Source organism: Pseudonaja textilis, chromosome 2 (assembly GCF_049901715.1).
Source record: "Pseudonaja textilis isolate UNSWEBS1 chromosome 2, rPseTex1.2, whole genome shotgun sequence".
Taxonomy (NCBI): Eukaryota; Metazoa; Chordata; class Lepidosauria; order Squamata; family Elapidae; genus Pseudonaja; species Pseudonaja textilis.
Window position 1 is genome coordinate 201,155,883 of NC_141991.1, and position 20,368 is coordinate 201,176,250.

Here is a 20,368-nt window from a genome sequence, read left to right on the forward strand (position 1 = left end):
AACATTTTAACCTTGCATTGCTGTACTGGGGAAAAATATAAGAAGTGGGTTATTACTGATCTTTCTCTTTTTAAAAAAATAAAGTGTCTGTCCGCACAGGTGCACACTTAAACAAGCAGAAAAAAGGAGCTTAAAATAATTTCCATGTACAGAAATGGAGATCAGAAGTTACAAATACACAATCAGTAGTGTTTTCTTTTCTGCAGAAACATGAATTGGAGTGATTTAGAAAGGAAGATAAAAGCTAGATTAAGAGTCACATGGAATCTCTGCTGAAACTGAACTTCTAATAAAACATTACAACTACACACACACACACACACACACATATACATACGTGCATATTTGTGTGTGTGATAAAGTTTGAAGAACAGATTGCCTTGTGCATTTTTCATATTTTTCTCAGAAGTTCTATCTTTCTAAGGGGATACCACCCTATTCCAATATCTCAAGAGAAACTAATTATATGGAACACCAAATAGTTTCTTCTTATGTCTTTTATAAAATTCTGTTTTATCTTCATTTGGGCCTAAATTCTCAGCTTTGAAGTTTTAGCCCCTACAGATTAATTTGCACACCAACATATCTGTCATGATCATCAGTCAATGTAAACTTTGGATATAACTGAGGATTTATATACAACACAACCCAAACAACAATCTGATTATGGTTAAATAATGAGTTCTTATTTCTGGGGATGTAGAATCATTGTCTGGACTGGATGGTTTCAGAAATGTCTAATGGGGTAATGGATTAGTTTTTGATATATAAATAAGAGGTGGTTATTTTTGTAATATTTAATCATTTTTCATTTCTTTTTTGCAATGTTTAATTAAGAGAGGATGAGGAGAATGTAGACTTAATGGAAAAGGGAGCCACAGTGTATATTTGTTTTAATAGGTATTTTTTGCTAATTTTTACTGTGTCTTTATACTGATTAATAAGGAGAGTCGAACCAGTCAGAGCCAAATTTGTCAGCCAGAATCTGTGTTTTGATTTCACTGAGGCATCATCCCCCCACTTGCAGAACTATTTACAAAGCTATCTAAACTGCTATAGTAACTAACCAAGAAGCCACAATTTGTAATGTCTCCTGATGTGCTGTGAGGTGCAGTTTAGGCAAAAGAAACACTGATGATAACTTAAAATAATATTGGAAAAATTCAAGCATGTGTTAAAGGTTTTCTACTTGAAACTTTACAAGGAGGCTTCTTTGCAAGCTTCCTGAACAGGCTCCTTGGAGAAAAACTTGATTCTTGTAATTCCTGATTTCCAAAGCAGGTCTTAAGCTAGCAGAGTAAAGCAAAGTAACCTTCCATTTAGCAATTTGACATAACTGACTGTAAACTGAACTGTTTTTTGGCAACTTCCATTCAATAGATTGATTTCTGCCACTCAGAGTCACCTTATGGGGGGGGACAGCATAAAACAATAAATAAATAAAAATAAATAGATTGCAATCCAACAAATCTTTTTGGGGAGCTGAATTTACAACCAGCTGAACCTGGTTGTAGATTAATCAAAACCTCTGAATCTTATGAGATGGCCAAGACTAATACAGAAAATGTATACAGAAAATGCTACAATGCCATGCAATTTGCATTTTATTTTCTTAAAACATATTTCATTCATGGCAATGCCACCTGAATATGATAGAGGCAGAGCTGCCAGTGTACCACTTTAACCACTTACATCACAACCAACCTCATTGAATGTGCACGTTAAGCATGCATGTAGAATTACAGCCTTGTTAATGTCTTGAAATCGTTTTGTGTACTGGGAATAATCCTTCAATATAACCCATTACTCTGTTCAGCCTATTGCTTTGAACTATTCCTTCTGTCAATATTTAAAGAACCATTAACCTGCCCATTAAAAACAAAAGCTGGGTTGTGAGTGAAGCTTTGTCCAAACTCACACCGTGATTGGCCAGAAAATAGATTTCAAGCAAACAATGCGATGAGAGTCAGAAACGTCAGCGAGAGCTTATGTTTGTTTGTATAGTGTGTATTCCTGACCTTGAAGCCAACAACAGAAAATGCTCACTTATCTTTCCTGCTTCGTATTGGCTAAAGGGCATTGCTACATGCAGGGTCAGTTTTCTGACTCAACAAACCAGAGAAGCTGCCTGGGGCAACACCTTTGCTGCAGTAAGAAATGGAAAGTGCTTGTTTTTTTCTAGCCCAGCCTCTGTCCAGCTTCTTCATTTGTTGGGGCAAGCCAGGACACTGAATGGTCTTTTGGGTTCAATATGCTCCAGGGGACCAGTCAGATGTCTGTTTTGGAGGCCTGGTATTTTTATCTCTAAGGTCTCTATTGGCTCTGTTGACACATGGATATTATGTTGTGCTGTAAAGCTTCTCTCAGGCTGTAAATGCATTTCTTTCCCTGGATATAGCTGAATATTAAGAAGTAGGATTGGTGGTTAGCCCAAAGCTCTCCAGCACTTGTCCAGAAGCATCTGAACCAATTGCTATTAAATTGTATCTTCTTGCATGTATCTTGGAGCAAGGTTATAAATGAGGTTATCTTTATTGCTTTTGTTCTGAGACAACCAACTCTCCTACAAAATATGGGAAAAGAAGAGCACCAGGGACGTCATCTTACATCCTTTCTCAAGTGCAAAAGAAATAAGTGTTTCCTTTTCACAACATTTAGGAAAGAAAGGTCCAAATTCCTCCCAAGTTCTCAGTTGGGAAATCAAGGCTTAATCCAGGCCTCAGGATCCAGGAAATGTAGCTTTTGCTAATATTATTAACCTCATACATAAAATTCTGATGCAGGAGTTTTCTTCTCCTTCCCTCTCTTTCCGAGGGAATTACTTTACACAGTTTATAACTGTCGTTGCATTTTCTTCAGTCTTGCTATGTCACATCAGGTTTGTTCCAAAAATATATCTGTTTACTCAGCTAGGAAAAATTAACTTGAGTGCCTTTTCAAATTACATATGAAAAAGCAGTTTGATATCAGATAACATCATTCACAGAAACAATGTGAAATTTTATCAGCTCTTCAGAGAACATATTACCACTTTTTACAACTGATCGTTTATTTGGAGAAATCTTTAAAAGTGACAAAAATGTAATGAGGCCAAATTTATTCCATTCTTGCATAAATTCTTGTACTTTCTGCTGTTTCTTAAATAATTCGGACAATACCACTTTTAATTGGGACAAATTATTCTGATTCCAAAACTTCAGAGGAGGCAATTAGGCAGGAGAAACAACTTTCTTAGAGATAGGGATTTCTCTAACCACTATTACACCACCACCACCACCCTATCTGAGTCCTAGCCACAATAAACTCAAATTCTATAGTCCAGTCTTTTTCAACCTTGGCAACATTAAGATGGGTGGACTTCAACTCCCAGAATCCCCCCAGCCATCACTGTTATAGTCCATTTAGTCTTACTTTTAATTGAAATGTGCACCAGTCCACTGTGGAGGCTGAGCCTGAACAATTCTCAAGTAATATTCACTTGGAACTTTACCCAGTCATGACATTCCAGAAGTGGACAATTTCCACAAATAAAGTCCCTGCTTCTGAGTCATCTTGCCTGAATGGAATCTGCCCTTAAAGAGATATGTGGTGTTGTCACACAACACCACAGAATTCCAGATCATTGGCTAAAGGCCAAGCAAGTTGTCAAATCAAGATCACTTTTTCCAGAATTATAAAAACCATGGGCCTTTGGAGCCCAAATGCAGAAAATAGGTCCTATTTTGTCTACAGTGGATGTGAAGATAATACATTTCCTCCATAGATTGTGTTGCATTCTTAATATATATGTAGCATTGCTGAGCCCATTGAAACTCTATTTTGTGATAAACTGGCCAACATTTGCAGAATATAATAAGCCAGGGCTGTCAAACTCGCGGCCAGATGCTTCACATGCTGGGCATGCCCATGCCAGGTTTAACAAAGGGGGAAAAAGCTGCAATATGTTATGTGACACTGCGAGTTTGATATCCCTGCAATAAGCCAAATCTGGCTTTTACCTCAGGTAAATAAGTTACCCAGTGATATGACAACAGGTGATATAGGGAAACAGTGGCTGTCCTATCTACATTGGGAAAAGTCAACTTGGGCAATATCTTAGTTGTTTTGGTAGTGGCTAATAAAATGTTATCTCGCTTTTCTTTTGTATGGATAAAATACACAAGGAATCATGGTGGCGCAGTGGATAGAATGCAGTACTGCAAGCTACTTCTGCTGACTGCCGGCTGTCTGCAGTTCGGCAATTCAATTCTCACCGGCTCAAGGTTGACTCAGCCTTCCATCCTTCCAAGGTCAGTAAAATGAGGACCCAGATTGTTGGGTGCAATATGCTGACTCTGGAAACTGCTTAGAGAGGGCTGTAAAAGCACTGTAAAACAGTATATAATTGCTAGTGCTACCCAATGGGAATTCAACACATCAAAAGTGGCATAGGAAGTCTTTGCTTCCCCATAACTTTTCTGCCTATATATCACAACCCTGTTTACATATTATAATCTTTCAATTTTCTGTCCAGGGCCAGAAGAGAGCATTAACCTCAGGTTAATCCTTACTTCTACAATGTGGACAATCAAAGAAGTTTAGGATTATGTAAACTGTCTGCTGGCTGACTCTGGGACTCTGGAGTTAGAGCATGAGGCTGGTCCAGAAATGATCAGACAGCAGAGTTCACATTACTTGTTTAGTCTTTTATTGCATGCAAACACTGCCATTCTTTATACATCTTCACCTAGTTCTTGGTGTTGACTTCCTTTCTATTTAGCAAGGTGATAAATTTGACCTGGCCAAGTATGAACTTGAACATGAGCCACATTTTTCTTTTATGTTGAGATGCCGTTTCTCTCTTGTCTGTAATTTGTTTCAACTATCTTACTGAATTGAGTTGATAAGAAACTGGTTTTCATTCCCATCACCTTCTAGGAAATGAGAGAGTTGGATAAATTTTCATAGATGAGATTTTCATAGAGTGGATTCCACAAACTACCAAATGTGGCCCTTCTGGGACAGTTCTAAATTATAGATCTAACAATGTTTTAATGTGCACAATATGGTTTTAATAGATTTGTGCTATGTTGTTTTAATTGTGGATTGGGATCTGGGCAGAGTTCAACATGTTTGGTGTAGTGCTTAAGGCACCAGGTTAGGAGGCTGTGAGTTTTAGTCTTATTTTAGGATGAAAGCCAGTTGGGTGACTTTGGGCCAGTCAAATCTATCTCAGCCCAACTCATCTTACATGGTTATTTTTACACTTGGCCAATAAAGTGTTCTGTTCTGTTCTGTTCTGTTCTACTCTACTCTACTCTACTCTACTCTACTCTACTCTACTCTACTCTACTCTACTCTATTAGAAAAATAGGAGAAGGTAGGGGTATTGTGCATGTTCACCATCTTGAGTTATTTGTAGTGGGATATAAATAAATAAGATGGGCAGATATAAAAATGCTTTTAATGTAAATAAATAAAACAAACAAACTTCCTTTTAAAAGAAAGGGAAAGATTCAAAAGGATTAACTGCCCTTTAACTGACAATGACCAATGGGAAAACATAATTGAGTAAGTAGAAGTAATGGGAAGGAAAGAGGTTCAAGATAGCCAGGAGTTTCTAAACCTAGAGGTACTAAAAGCTCAATTTCAGTGAAAAAATGCAGAATTATAGTAGCAGATTGCAGAAATATAATGACGTTCTGAAAACAAAAATAAGGGTGGAAGAAGTGGAAAGAGAATTGGTAACTGAGGAAGAGGACATGCAGGTAGTTTACAATTGTGAAGGTCAGGAAAGCAAAACCCAGAATAAACAAATGTTGGGGAATGAACGTCAGAAAAAGGCAAAGTGTTTCTTCCCATATGTTAAAATGAAGGGAGAAAAATCAGTATACCTGCTGCTCAATACAGATGGCAAAATATTAACAGCAGAAAAGTCAGATGAATGTGAGTGGGCAGTAGCTAAGTGGTTCAGTACTATATTGGGTTGCATCAACAAAAACTGCACTCAGATCCTAGAGTCTGTCGCCGTGTGTGTGTAGAGTCTGTGGCTGTGTGTGTGTGTGTGTGTGTGTGTGTGTTAGTTTCACTATGTGCTATGTGCTGGAACTGATTAGAATTTGGTGGAAATCCCAGTAAGACCTGAAGAAAAGGCAAATCACTTTAGTATTCTGTAAACTTCTCAGTAGCAGAACCCACTGAGAAGACTCAAAGTGGGCATTTCAAAGGATATGGCTAGGGATGCTTTGGGTGATATTAAAAGCCCTACTGTCTAAGTGGGAGGAAAAATATTAAATTACGAAACCCCAGAAGTAAACCTATTCAAGAATTATCCCACTTAGCACTAGCACTTAGACTTATACACTGCTTCACAGTGCTTTACAGCCCTCTCTAAGTAGTTTCCAGAGTCAGCATATTGCCCCCAACAATCTGGGTCCTCATTTTACCCACCTCGGAAGGATGGAAGGCCGAGTCAACCTTGACCCAGTGAGAATCAAACTGCCGACTGACAGCAGAATTAGCCTGCAGTACTGCATTCTAACCACTGCGCCACCACAGATCTGTCACTTGCCCAATTCTACTTTTAACAATATGATACAATAACTTAGAGGTATTCCACTATTAACAATTCTACAGCTCTGGCTGAAAGAGACATTGGCCAACCTAGCTAATATCTCATGAGTCTTGCATTTATTGTTCATGCATTTATTTATTATCACCCTGCTCGTATTAATAAGGACATCCCGAGGGAAACCAATGGTATATAGATATATAAAAAAGAAATATCCAAAGATAAGCTCAAGATTCCTGTTCTCAGTTGTACTCTGTAAACCCCAGTCCACCCCTAAAATGACTTGAATAGTTTGGAGGTTACCCAGTGCAGAAGGTCTGATATTGTTAGTCCTTCCCACCTTCTGGAATGTGAGAAGATAAATGACATCCTCAGTGCAGAATGCTGAAAGGCCCTGGAGTACAGCTGTGTCATCATAGGGCTGGAATGTACAGTATTGCTGGATCTGTGAAGGGAGCTTTGGACCGAGACATGTACCAGATCAACAGCACCTGCCTCCAGGAGGACAGCTCAGCTGTTGTGAGAGCTGATGTTCTAAATTTAAGGGATGCATATGCTTGATTCTATTTAGTCATCTGCAGATACCATTTAGAAGGGGAAAGTGTTGTTTGTTTTTATAATGGCTGTACTTCTGAAATGGGAAAAAATAATCCCAGGCTCTTTTGATAGTTATATCTAGAATGACACATTAAAAAAGGAAAGAATGCTGATTTAAGTATGGTTTGTGGTACACACAGGCTTGTAAGAGGATCTAGGAATTGAATAATGCCAGATAATTCACTTTTGTAAATATTAGATGACTGCACATACCATAGAAACTCATAACTTTCCCACCTTCTGTCTTATGCTTCTTGTAACATCTGAATTTGATACATAAATTCTTTCCATAGAATTCCAAAATGGCTATGTACAGAGGGCATAACAATATTATGTTTGTTCTTTTGGACATATTCAAGTATGAAAGACATATGCTAAATGTGCTTTATTAATCATGACGGGAATTAAGATACTGCAGCATACTTTCAGGATGAACGGATGCCAAAAGCCTTCTTTAAATTCCTTCCCTGTGCTGGCAAGGAAGATTGAACTAGCTGTGACAGATACTTATGTACATTCATGTTAGCAGTAACAGAAAGTTTAACATGTTTTAAAGGGCCAGGGCAAGATATTTTTAATATATCAATAGAACAATCCTACAATCCTCCTTTTTAACCATATACCATTTTTTCATCAATTGACATTCGCCAGAAACCTTGGATTATATAACCACTGTCACAATTAACTATTCTGGTTGAAGATTATGAGTACTGGAATCTAGCAGGCGTGGGAACCAAAGTGGCCTGGAAAAGGTTGTTAGAATGAGGCCAGAGAAGTGGTCAGAAATCATTTCTAAGATGCTTAGCTTATAGAGTTAGACACAATGTTTTTTTCAGAATTATCCATCAGTTTTTTAGCCAGATTAGATATGACCTGACAAATGCTCAGTTTTCCTGAAGAATTCCTCAAGGACAGGTGTTTTCTTTAGCAAAGATAATGGCACTGTGATTGAATAAGCCCAATGGATTTTCATGATGACAACTTCCTTTGGGATTTAATTAAAATGTGAGAAGCCAGGAAAGAGGAAGATAGCAGAAATATTGATTATATAAAGCGAGCAAGGGTATCTCATATCTGTGGGAATGTAAGTAGAGCACACTGCATTCATGATTTCTCCAAAAATCTTTCCTTCAAAAGGAATGTCCAAAGCAAAATTTCTTCCATCACACTGAACACCAGTAAGTTATTTTTTCTGTTTGTAGTACTTGCTAAGAAATATTGAGCCAATAAATCTTTCCAACTTCCATCCAATATTTCTTTCAAAAGAACTTTCCCCAACAATGAACTTTCCCTAACTAATTTGGGACACCAGCTGCATTTAACCATCCATTGAGGAGGTTGAGCATTGCAACACATGGTTTAGGCAAGTTTAGGGAATTACCTCTTTCAAAAGTCATGCTCCTTGCTTTGTGAACAATAGTGGAATCAGGTGGGAGACATTTAATATTGGTTGCTACATTGTTATTGTGGCTTCATATATATTAACAAGCAACTTTTGCTGTTTCATTCTTGAATTGTGTCTCATCCAACTAAGCTGTCATTGGGACTACTGGAGGGAGGTCAAAAAATTTGAGATCTTGGCTGGGACCACATGACTGAAGCTTTACTCCTTTTTATGTATACTACAAGTCTTTAATTGACATCTTGACATTTTTGATCAGCCTGGCAAATGTCCCTGCTGTCAGAAAGCTCTCTTGTGTAGAGCTCCTGTTTTCCAGGAGTTACAAGCATGTTTCCTGAATCTTTCTTCTAGTCATGTTCACATTTTCATGACTGAAGTTTAAGGAAAAACAAGCAAGGAAAGGAATGGAACTAGCAGCACTATCAGGTCTGACATCCATTTCATCATTTTGGCAAAAGTAGCACAATTCTGCTGATGCGTCTGGCTAAGGTGCTTTTCCAGATACAGTCTTTATTATACTTATTGATTGAAGCACTGATTATAACATTGATTAAAGGTAGTCCTGAAGTTGCAGCTATAATGAAGCCTGCCCATCATGGTTGTAACTTTTGGTACAACCATATAAAGTGGATTGGTCATGTGGTGCTTGTTAAGCAAATGTTGCAGTGGTTCGCAGTGGGTGCGGTTTTGCTGAAAACTGGAAGAAAAGGCTGGTTTTCAGAAAAAGCATCATAAAATCCAATCACATGACCACGGGATGCTGCAAATGGCTATAAATAGCGAGCATCCAAAGTGTGGTCACATGACCTTGTGGGGAAGTGTTGGAATAATAACCCCAGGTTGTAAGTATCCACACAGGTAGGTCCGTTGGAACTTTGAATGGTCATTAAAAGATCAGTTATAAACCAAGGACTACCTATAAATGCCCAAAATGATTTAAGTTCCCATCAGTGGTTTCCAGGGAAGGTGTGCAAAATGCAGAAGTGGTGTCACAATGCAATAAGCCCTACTGCTTTTGAATGTGCTATGATGCTACATGCCCATAAAAAGAGGAAGCAAGGCTTTCATTGTATAGTTGCTTCCTTCTCTCTACCCGACTCCCCAGAGGCCACTGCTCATTTGAATCATTTTAAACATGGAGTGTTTTGCGTATCTCTGCTAATGCTGAGTTGGGATAGTGGAGGTGACAGTTATGTAGAGCTATTCAGCCCACATCACTCAGTGTAAAGCTGGATTATTGGATTTGGAAAGGAGAATTTGTAGATCTAATGCATCTGGTAGTTTCTTCCATTATGTACTTTGGCCATGCATCCATGGAACTCATTCTGGTGTCCCATAGTCTACATTACTATGCTCTGCAACATGACAGCATACGCATCATTTGCCTATTTGTGTCCAAACCCCCAAGCATACTTATGGGGGTAACCCCATGCTGAAAATAGCAGCATGGGGTCTTTCAAGAAGATAATTGTGCTGAGATTAGGAAAGTGTGAAATACATTAGGTATCTCTTTGCAGCATATATAAGCTTTGAATCTGCTTACTCAGATTGCTCTTAATTGGATTCCACTGCCCTATGAAGGGACTTCTCATATGTTTGTTAAAAAAAAAGTTAAATTGGCAATTGGAATATTGCAGGAGCCAATGTATTCAGAAAGAAAATGCAGAGTCAGTTTTAGATGGTTATCCAATCATAAAATAACTCCTGGCAGTGTTTCTCCAGATAATTACTTTTTTGAAAGAAGAAAAATCTTCACATAATATATATTGCAACAGGCTTAATCTTGCCACTTCTCACTGCTTCAGGATTTCAAATAAACATACTGTAAGCTTTGGCGCCAGGTTGCCTAGCTGAACTACCCAAAAAGGTATCGCTTGTGTGTCAACAATGTTTTAATGCCAGAGCCAGATTACAGTCTAGGTAAAATGAAAGTGCTTATGAGGCTACAAAAACTACTTTGGAAGTTAAATCCATCTGTGCATTCCTTAGGAGCAAGTGCCAGTTTGCAATTCTATTAAGCCTTTATCTACAGTATGTGCACCTAGACAGGAAGCATTTATGGCTGATATCAGTATCATGTTTTGAACAGTGCAGTAATAGCCTCATGTATTGGATCTTTGCAGATAGTAGAATTGCAAACATAATCTACCAAGCCCATGACATACATACAGATGTACATACATACATACATACATACTCATAATCCATTTACTTATTTGATCTTCCATTTTAATGCTCAGTTTATTTACTTTTTCCAGAATCTTTTAAAATCTCCTCTGTCTTCTGATTACTTTTATATCACTACAATCAAATGATATGGGGTTCCTCAGATAAGATAAGTCTTTTGGTTTCTATAAGGAAGAAGGTTTCAAGTTCTACTCTATTTAGGTCCACAAAGACTTGTGTTCCATTCTGAAAATTCATCCCAGACAGGTCAGCCAATATAATAGGTATAATATATATATAACAGGTATAATATTCACTTAATACATGTTGAGGAGAGGTGAGCAGAATACTTCTGTCAATTTTCTTCCACAATATTAAAAGCTGATATATTTGGCTAGCACTTCAAAGAAACCGGAGGCTTCATGAAAAAAATTGTCCAATAGTCAAACATTTTTTAAAGTTACCAAGTCAGATGAAGGGAAGACTGTTAATTAATGGAAACTTGCAATACAAGCCACTATACCTTATGAGGTTACTAAATATAATACCTGCTGATGTGGCATCTCTTCCTGTTGTTCATTCTGATAAAAAAGTTGGAGGTATTAGAAATGCTTGGTATGTTAAAATGCATGATGCAAGGTATTTTTATTAAAAGAAGGGATGGAAAAGTGGAAAAGGTGATAAAGTACAATAAAAATAGGACATTTAAGTTTGAGATTGTTCTAGAACAGGGTTCTGATTTACTCAGATACTTTCGGAATTTGGCTTCCTAATGAATGGTTGTGTTTCCTGTTTATTTTTATGCTAGAACTTGACCTAAGATTGTCAGATACTCCATTTTTATTTTTGTCACAAATTAAGGCTATCGGTGGTGGCTGCAATAGCCAAGCAAAGTTAGGGTTAAAATATTTTTTTTCATAAACACATGGAAGGTGATTGGTGAAGTAACCAGCTGCAAATGCGTTTAGATGGGTTTCCCCTTTAACAGGGGACATGGATTTTTTTTTAAAAAAAATCTACTTATTTTTGGAATTTTTCTTCTCAATCCTGTGAATAAATCCATTTCTCTTTCAGGATCCTTTGAAAAATGTATGCACTTTTTCACCTGGGACAAAATTCTTCTTGACTCTATAAGCTATCAAGAGGTCATTGGTTGATTATTTGCCATCAAGTCATTTTCCCTTCCTAGCAGATACATAGATTTTTTTTAACCATGATAACCTAATTTGGCTTTTCAAATCTGACAACGGTGTATCCATCACCACTGCTGCTGCTTATCCTCTTCTTTTCTTCTTTTCTGCTCATCCTCTTTTCTTCCTTCCACCTTTCCCAGCATTAGAGCTAAATTTTCACCTATGTGCAGATCAAGGGCTCATTACAAGTTATGAAATCTTAAGCTGAAATATACGTCTCAATTAATGCAAAATGATATTAAGGTTAGGTGGATTCAGTTAAGATATTCTTCACTAGGTATTTATGATTCAACTTTCTTGATCTATCTGGGACACATTGCTTAATTTTAATTATATTGTACATAATCTCATATGCCCTGCTGAGCTTACCCATGGAATAATGTCATTCTATTCTCACCAGTATGCTGTATTCCTACCACCACTTACTTACTTAACTTTCTGAGTCCCGTAATATTTATTTTTATTCATTTTATTTATTTATTTGTCAAGCAAGTATTAGATAACAAGTATAAGCATGGTTATGAATACATAAAATGGATACGAGTAAAAAGAAACAATAGGACAGGGACAGTAGGCACGTTGGTGCACTTATGCATGCCCCCTGCAGACCTCTTAGGAAAGGGGTGAGGTCAATAGTAGACAGTCTGAGGTTAAAGTTTTGGGGATTTGGGGAAGAAATATTGCTGTAGCAGTCACCACAGACAGAATTCTGAATTCATATGAATCCAAACACATGCTCAAAAGTACGTATCAGAGCAGTTTCAGATTTCAGCTTATGCCAATTTGATGTTTATATGTGAGGTATGCTTGCTTGTTGGAGTAATCCAGGAGACCTAGGCAGTTTGCCAAACTAGCATCATAACATTCTACTTCCTTGCCCATGTTATATTTGCAGAAAGTAAATTCTGAATTTCATATTGACTCCTGACAAGTACTTAAACTGAAACCCTGCAGCTTTCTTGGCAAGATGCTTTTTGGTGTACTGTGGTTCTGGGGCTGCTTTCCCTCCATCCTCACATAACAAAGGCCAGCTCTAGCCTACCTCAGGAGCATGGCACAAAAGGGCCTTTTTGCCACACTGTGGTTCTGGGGCTATTTTTTGTCCCTGCCCCGCCGATAGCATGAAGCACAATCTCAGCTTAACCCAGCAGCTAGATCAGACATACCTTTTTGTCTATGGAGATGCTGCAATGTGCAAAATCAGGAATGGATCATAACTCTGTTCTTTCAGTACCACCATAACTTCAAACAGTCACTGAACGAAGAGTCTTAAGTCAAGGACTACCTGCATATATTTTATGGGACTTTAAACCAGTGGTGGGATTCAAATATTTTTACCAATGGTTTGGTGGGCGTGGCTTGGAGGGCATGTTTTGCGTACATGCACACACTTGGCGTGCGTGCACCAAACACGCACTTTGCACAGGCGCAGAGGCATTCTGACTCGCCTCCTGCAAGATCGCAGTCACTTCATCAGCTACTGTGCAGCACTATTCTGTGGCATGCAAAGTAGCTGCGCTTCAAATTCAGAGGATAAAGGTGAGTATGAGAATCCTGGGCGGGCAGGCGGGTGGGCCCAACAGCAGAGTGGTGGAGAAAACCAGTTTGGTCTCTGCTGCTCATTGCAGCTCAGCAGAACAGGGCCGAACCGGTAGAATACCATCATTGCTTTAAACTGATCGTTGCAACTACTAATCTCATGTGGTGGTGAATTGTATGTAGGTGTTTTCCTGAAGTTTGAACTATAAGAGCAACATGGAATTACTTGAAAAGCAATAACTCTCCTATTCAGAACACACAATGTTGACAAGTGATGTAAAGAAGCACAGCTCCGTTACTGCTTTAACTTTGCCAAATATTCTTTGCAACTGTCAGTTAACTGTCAGTTAGCAACACTTTGAAGACAATTTCGTGTTTTTTTTCAAGTAACAGAGTATGTCTAAGCTGCCAAGCCATTGTTCTTTTCTTTTAGAAATGTAACACAAACTGTAGCAACTAACCATACTACATAAACACTTATCATAAAGTTCTCCACTGAACACCTCACATAAATTATGGCTGAATACATTCTGATGCAGTGTTACTTGTGAAACAGTTTCCTTTACATCACAGGAGAACATAAACAAAATAAACCACCTACATGTTTCTTCCTGTAGGTATGTAGGAAGTCCTGGTTCCAGTTCCAAGGAGCGGGTCTGAATGCAGTAAGTTTTTCAACAAAGGAAGAAGCAGAATAAAGTTGATGAATTAATAGAATGTATCAGAATCCGTGATTCAGTTCGTCTGGGAGGAAATTGAGACAATAGTTTTGCTGTCCTACTATTGCCATTAATTAATATAGGAGCAAGGAACTTTAGGCCAGTCTTTGTGAATTCCAGCAGGCCTCTCCCACAAAAGTCTTCTGAAGTTTCATGTTTTTGCTTCGTAACAGGTACAGAGACATCAGAAAACAGGCTGACAGGTGCACATGTGATCCATGCAATGCAGGTGAGGCAGCCAGGCTACAAGTTCCAATAAAAGCAGTGATAGGATTCAATTTTTTTTTTACTACCGGTTCTTTGGGCAGGCTTGGTGGGTGGGGCAGGGGAACGATATTGTAAAATCTCCAGTCAGAGGTGGTATTTGCTGGTTCTGCGAACGACTCAAAATTTCTGCTTCTGGTTCTCCAGAACTGATCAGAACCAGAGGTGGTATTCAGCAGGTTCTGACCAGTTCTGGAGAACTGGTAGCAGAAATTTTGAATAGTTTGGAAAACTGGCAAACACCACCTCTGACTGGAGATTTTACAGTATCTTTCCCCTGCCACGCCCACCAAGCCACGCTCACAGAACCAGTAGTTAAATTTTTTTGAATCCCACCACTGATCAGAACCTGCTAAATACCACCTCTGAATAAAATATGCCATGCACTCAGGTCCTACTCCCAAATTCTCAATCTACTTTAAGAGAAATGGTAAAATGAACAAATACAGAGAAAGTAAAAGAACCAGAAACTGTATAATGTGAATTAAATAATTGGTTTAAATAGAGATGGATGAAGAGAAGTGAAATTTTTTCCCTTCAGCTGAAAGCTGATTATATAATTTTGAAGCAACGTTGGACAAAGTATTGGTTGCTTTCAGCTATTTTGATTCCAACTTCTCATTTTTTGCTAAGGCTACGCTCACCGTAAGGAATGATTATTGATATTTTTAATCTCCTTTTCATGCCCTGTATGATACCTGCTCATCTCTTTTGCAAAGTTATGGGAGGTTTTAAGCTAACTTTCCTGAGCCAGATATTCTCCAGATGCATTGATCTACACCTTCTAAAGTACATGGCCAATAGGCATTATTATTCAGGCTGATGGAACTTGCATCTGGGAAGTTCCATTGTTATTTTTTACTGTTTAGAAAAATAAAACCACAGCATCACTCCTGGGGAGAGATAAGGCAATTAAGGAGGGAAACATTAATTGAATCCTTCTTACCTTCTGGCCTATTTGTAAGTGAATGGCAGTTTGTTCCTTCCAAAACCAAGAGCTCACCCACTTCCTTGTCATTCCATTCCATACAGTTCAGATGAATCTGTTACTTGCTATTTACATACATGTCCCTTTTTCAAGAATGGAATGGAACAACTCATCAGGGTCAACTTGCCACTGTCAACTCACCATGGGACAATTTGCCATGGGACAACATACTGCAGGACAATTCAACAATTCAACAATTCCATTTAATCATTGAAAATAATTTTAAAAATATTTTAATTTTTGTCATTCACACTTCATTTTGTCCCTTCTTTGGCATCCTTTCTTTAATGATTCTATTCCACTAGTATAACTCTTATTCCATGTGAGTTTTCCAATGGTGTGTTGGCCACAGCAAGTTGGCTGCCGCAAGTTGGCTACCATGAGTTGGCCATAGCGAGATGGCCATCGCGAACTGTCATAGACTCTCCAAGAATTGTTGAGATTCCAAATCAATGCTTACCAGTCACCTTCCCTTCCTTTCTCCTCAGACATGTTCAGAGACAATGAATCTTGATATATACTGTACTATTCTTGAGCCAGATCAAAATTTCCAGGCCATAATTCTGTGGAAGGAAAAATGTAGCTATTTAATTACCTGAAAGATTACTGTACATGGAATCATGCCACTTTCTTTAGCAGCTGTCTTTCAGACGTTAGGATTCTCTGTCTCTTTCAAATGTCCAATAGAAACAATAAGATGGTTTCAATCTCCTGGGTATCTTTAATACCTGCACTAAGTATAGAAACATGGATAGTAATTAGATACAATTATAGTAATCATAGCCTACTAAAAAGGAAACAACTGGTACAGTAAAGGAACTTCATAAATGAAATTCAAGGTATTTTTAAACCAGGCAGGGAAAACAGCTGGAATTCCTTTCAAATCTTTTGCCAAGGGGACTTGTTGGAGGCATCCATCCTTTGTTCTGTGTAATAGAGTAATGGCGAGGGAGTATTATTGTGTTATACAGACTTGTGTGTGCATGTGTGCACTGGGAAGCTTGGGGTCTGGCTGCATGTACTCTTTTGTGTGTGCAGGAGACAATGGAACTTAGGACAGAGCAGTCAATGGCCTTTTGAGCTGCTGTTTCATTTCTTCTTTCAGAGGGATGCACTCGGAGAGTTTTTGATTCCCCCGCCCAGCTCTTAACTTGATCTCACCCATTTTTAATCTTCCTTTGGTAGTTTTCATTCCAAATTTGACCTAGCTCTGTTCTGTTTTGGGAATGTTATCTTAACTTACCTGAGGGAAAAAAGTCAGGGTCCTGATCCCTTTTGTATAATTTATTTCCAACATTTCTTTGATTTGAAAAGAAGAACAATGGATCTAAAAGATCAATAAAGCTATATCATGTCTGTATGATTCATGGTCCTTTATAGGTGCAGCTTCATTACTTTAAGCTTTAAAGTTTTTAAAATATTTCTTCCCTACCACAGGGCACCCTTCATGATATATTGCATTATGCTTACCTATTAAAAATGCAAGCAGAGCTTACCTAATCAGACCTATTTAGGAAAGTGTCTTGTTACCCACAGGAGCCAAAAAAAGTACAACTGAGAACCTGCATATGGTTAGGCTATTGGTAGCTAAAGTGACCACAGGCGTATATCAATTAATGACTATATAATGGAAGATACCAGCTGACTAAAATTAGCAAAAATTTATTCATTAAGTCCAGATGCATACAACATTAGAGAGTCCCCTCCCATTCAGCTGTGGTGAGCATATAGAACAGAAAGCTAAGAGCCATACTTGGCACATACCTTGGGCAAGTTTTTTTTTTTAATAAAGTTTTATTGAGTTTTAACAAAACAAATAAAACATCTTATTTGAGTTCAGCATGGTTCCGGGTTATCACATTTCCATACAGACACAATTTCATATGCGTATTCATCTTATGTATTCAACTTCATATCTTATTACTCTTTTTCCAACTTCTCACTATTTCTCCATTTACTTCTCTTAATTTTCTTTTATGGTTATCTCATTTTCTTCTTATTCAATTGTATTTCTTTTACCTAAATTTCTATATCTTTTTATTCATTGTACTTATACTTTCGTCTGTCTTGTTTACAATTTCATATGTTCTCTTCCAACATTCTTAAAAAGCAAAATTCCCCCTATGATTGCCAATCAAAGTGCAACACCTTTAAATTTTATTGTTATTATCATATGAAATCTCATTAAAATTGAATTTATGCATTCTAAAATTATAACATTCAAATTTCTAATATCTATTTTATATCATGTAAATCTCATCATTCATTTCAAAAAATTCAAATACGAAGCCAAAAGATCTTCCTCCCCTTTCTGCATCTTCTTTCTGTTTTTTAAGATTCATCTGCAATTCCTCCAGGAGTAATGGCATTTTAAACCCTTTTGAACAACCACCCGATTGACTTTAAGTAAAAACAGAAAAAGAAAGAAAAAACCAATGCCAAAACTTTTTTTAAAAATCATCAAATGATCCCAGACTGTTCCTTCTTGTTTCTTTCCTTTACTTTTCCTTTCCATGGGTTACTCTATCTTTTAATAAGATTTCAGTTACAATGTGTCCTCAGGAGTCTTTTCAAAGTTTCACTGTTAATCCTCTTTATTTTTCCAGGCATTCTATTTTTCCATTATTCCAAGTCCCACCCTTTTACCTCCACTCTTCTCCTTTTTAGGGCTTTAAAATGACCAAGACAAAATCTTTATTCTTCTTTTGACACTTAGATTTCAGCTTAAGGTTGCCTATTAGTATAAAAATAGATAAATATAAATTTCTTTCCATACCATTTGTAATTGTCAATATAAAGGTTAAAAGGGGGGTTTTAACCTCCTTTTCTCTCTCCTTTGCCGCTAAAAGATCTTCTTTTAGAAGTATCCCTCTAGGTACTTTTAGATTCAGGGTACCTTGCTTAGTTGTTCTCTGTTGTTTAGCTTGGTCTGTCCTGCTTTCCTCTTTGTCTTCTTCCTGCACAATCTTATCCAGTCGGGTTCTTCTTTGAGGTGGCCATTTTGGACCACCGCTGCAACCGCCTTCAGGGAAGGGAGTTTAGACCAGCCAAGGAGGAGAGATGTGGCTCCCCTCCACTCAGCTAGCAATCTCCCCCCTCTTCACCATCTCTACGGGGTGGCTTCAGCCCCGAATCCAAAGGATCGGGGTGCTCCAGCGGTGAGCACAGATTGAAACCGGGCACAATCACGGATTTCGGTCTGTCACTGAAGAAATCCTTCCGGTTTTACCTTGGGCAAGTTTTATAGCCTTTCAACCAGAGGTGGTATTCAGCAGGTTCTGACCAGTTCTGGAGAACCGGTAGTGGAAATTTTGAGTAGTTCAGAGAACCAGCAAATACTACCTCTAACTGGAAATGTTACAGTATCCTTCCCCTTCCACGCCCACCAAGCCACGCCCACCAAGCCACACTCACAGAACCGGTAGTAAAAAAAATTAAATCCCACCACTGCTTTCAACCATTCTCGTCATTTCAAATCCCCACAAGCCTGGAGTTGCTAAGCTTAGGCAAAGAAAGGTTATTGAGAATTATTATTAGTGAGTATTATTATTAGTGAATATTAGCTGTTAGTGATGGTTGTTATTAGTGAAGATAGCTATGTTGTTAAGTGTCTAGCTGTAATTAGGCACCTAGTTAAGGCAAATGTGGAAAATATCATCTAATTGAAGATGGGAGTTCGCTATCTTGCAGCTCACACCAAGAACAGCTTGCTAGTTGGGGAAGCCAAATAGGAAGAGCTCACTTGTCTAAGCAGCTTCTCTTCCCCATGTTAATTAAATTGTGGTAGTGGGGTATTTTCAATGTGCAATATTTTGTATACCCACCACTAAAAAGTTCCAAAGACTCTAATCTTTCATAATTTCAGAACTGCTATAATTCCCTTGCCAACTTTTTTTTTAGGGGGAATGGGGTTTTTATATTGGCAAAAACATGCCCCAGTGTTCCAAATGCAATTATAATATAAACAAAAGCTTGATTGCACTAGCATCCTTTTTCAATCCCTTTCTCAATTCCATCCAAATTTTTACAGAACAGAACTATTGAGTTATCTACAATTTATTATTATTATTATTATTATTATTATTATTATTATTATTATTATTATTAACTGGCATTGTTGGTTGATATGGGTTGCTGCCAGCATCCTAGGTATCGACCAAGTATCTTCTTAAAACGTAGCATAGTTTTTTGCAGTTCTGCTGGTGTTATTGCAGGAAATTGTAATTTCTTGATGTATTTTGTAAAATTCTTCAACATGGTGACATGTGCCCTGATGACATTGGGTATCACTGTTGCATGTTTCATCCATAATTGTGCAGTTTCGATGTCCAGGTCACAATATTTTGTAATTTTTCCCAGTTCTTTTTCTTTGACTCTGGCATCTCCTGGTACAATGATATCAATAAATTGTACGCTTCAGCTCTCAACAATTGTAATATCTGGCATGTTGTGTTCCAAATGGCGATCTGTCTGAATTTGAAAGTCCCACAAGATCTTTACCGGCTCATTTGCGACAACTTTTTCCACTTTATGTTCCCATGACTTTTCAGTCGGATGGGGTATATTTTTTACATAATGACCACTGGATTAATTCAGCAACTTGATCAACTTTGTAGTCAGTTTGTGCAATTTTGCTGCACTTGCATATTAAGTGTGAAACAGTTTCAACTTTGTCATTGCAAAGTTGGCAGTTTGGCTTATCAGTGGATTTTTGAATCTTTGCTTTCATGGCATTTGTTTGTAGTGCTTGTTCTTGAGCAGCAAGTATTAAATCATCTTCTTCTTCTTCTTCTTCTTCTTCTTCTTCTTCTTCTTCTTCTTCTTCTTCTTCTTCTTCTTCTTCTTCTTCTTCTTCTTCTTCTTCTTCTTCTTCTTCTTCTTCTTCTCCTCCTCCTCCTCCTCCTCCTCTGCCTCCTTCTTTTTCAGGGCCCTGTTTCTCATCCTCTTATT

General features: G+C 37.9%; 1 long non-coding RNA gene across 5 annotated transcripts in view; it reads left to right on the forward strand.

Annotated features, from left to right (window-relative positions):
• Positions 1 to 20,368, forward strand: part of LOC113438518 (uncharacterized) — a 56,846-nt gene that overhangs the window by 1,516 nt on the left and 34,962 nt on the right. Inside the window, exons 3-4 of one of the 5 annotated variants that reach the window (XR_015742217.1) lie at positions 2,659 to 2,735; positions 4,164 to 4,289. This is a non-coding gene — a long non-coding RNA (uncharacterized LOC113438518). Of the gene's footprint in view, positions 1 to 2,658; positions 2,736 to 4,163; positions 4,290 to 5,306; positions 5,360 to 14,339; positions 14,396 to 20,368 lie in introns of those variants that run through there. The other 4 variants (XR_015742216.1, XR_015742215.1, XR_015742218.1 and 1 more) reach the window with 4 other exon arrangements.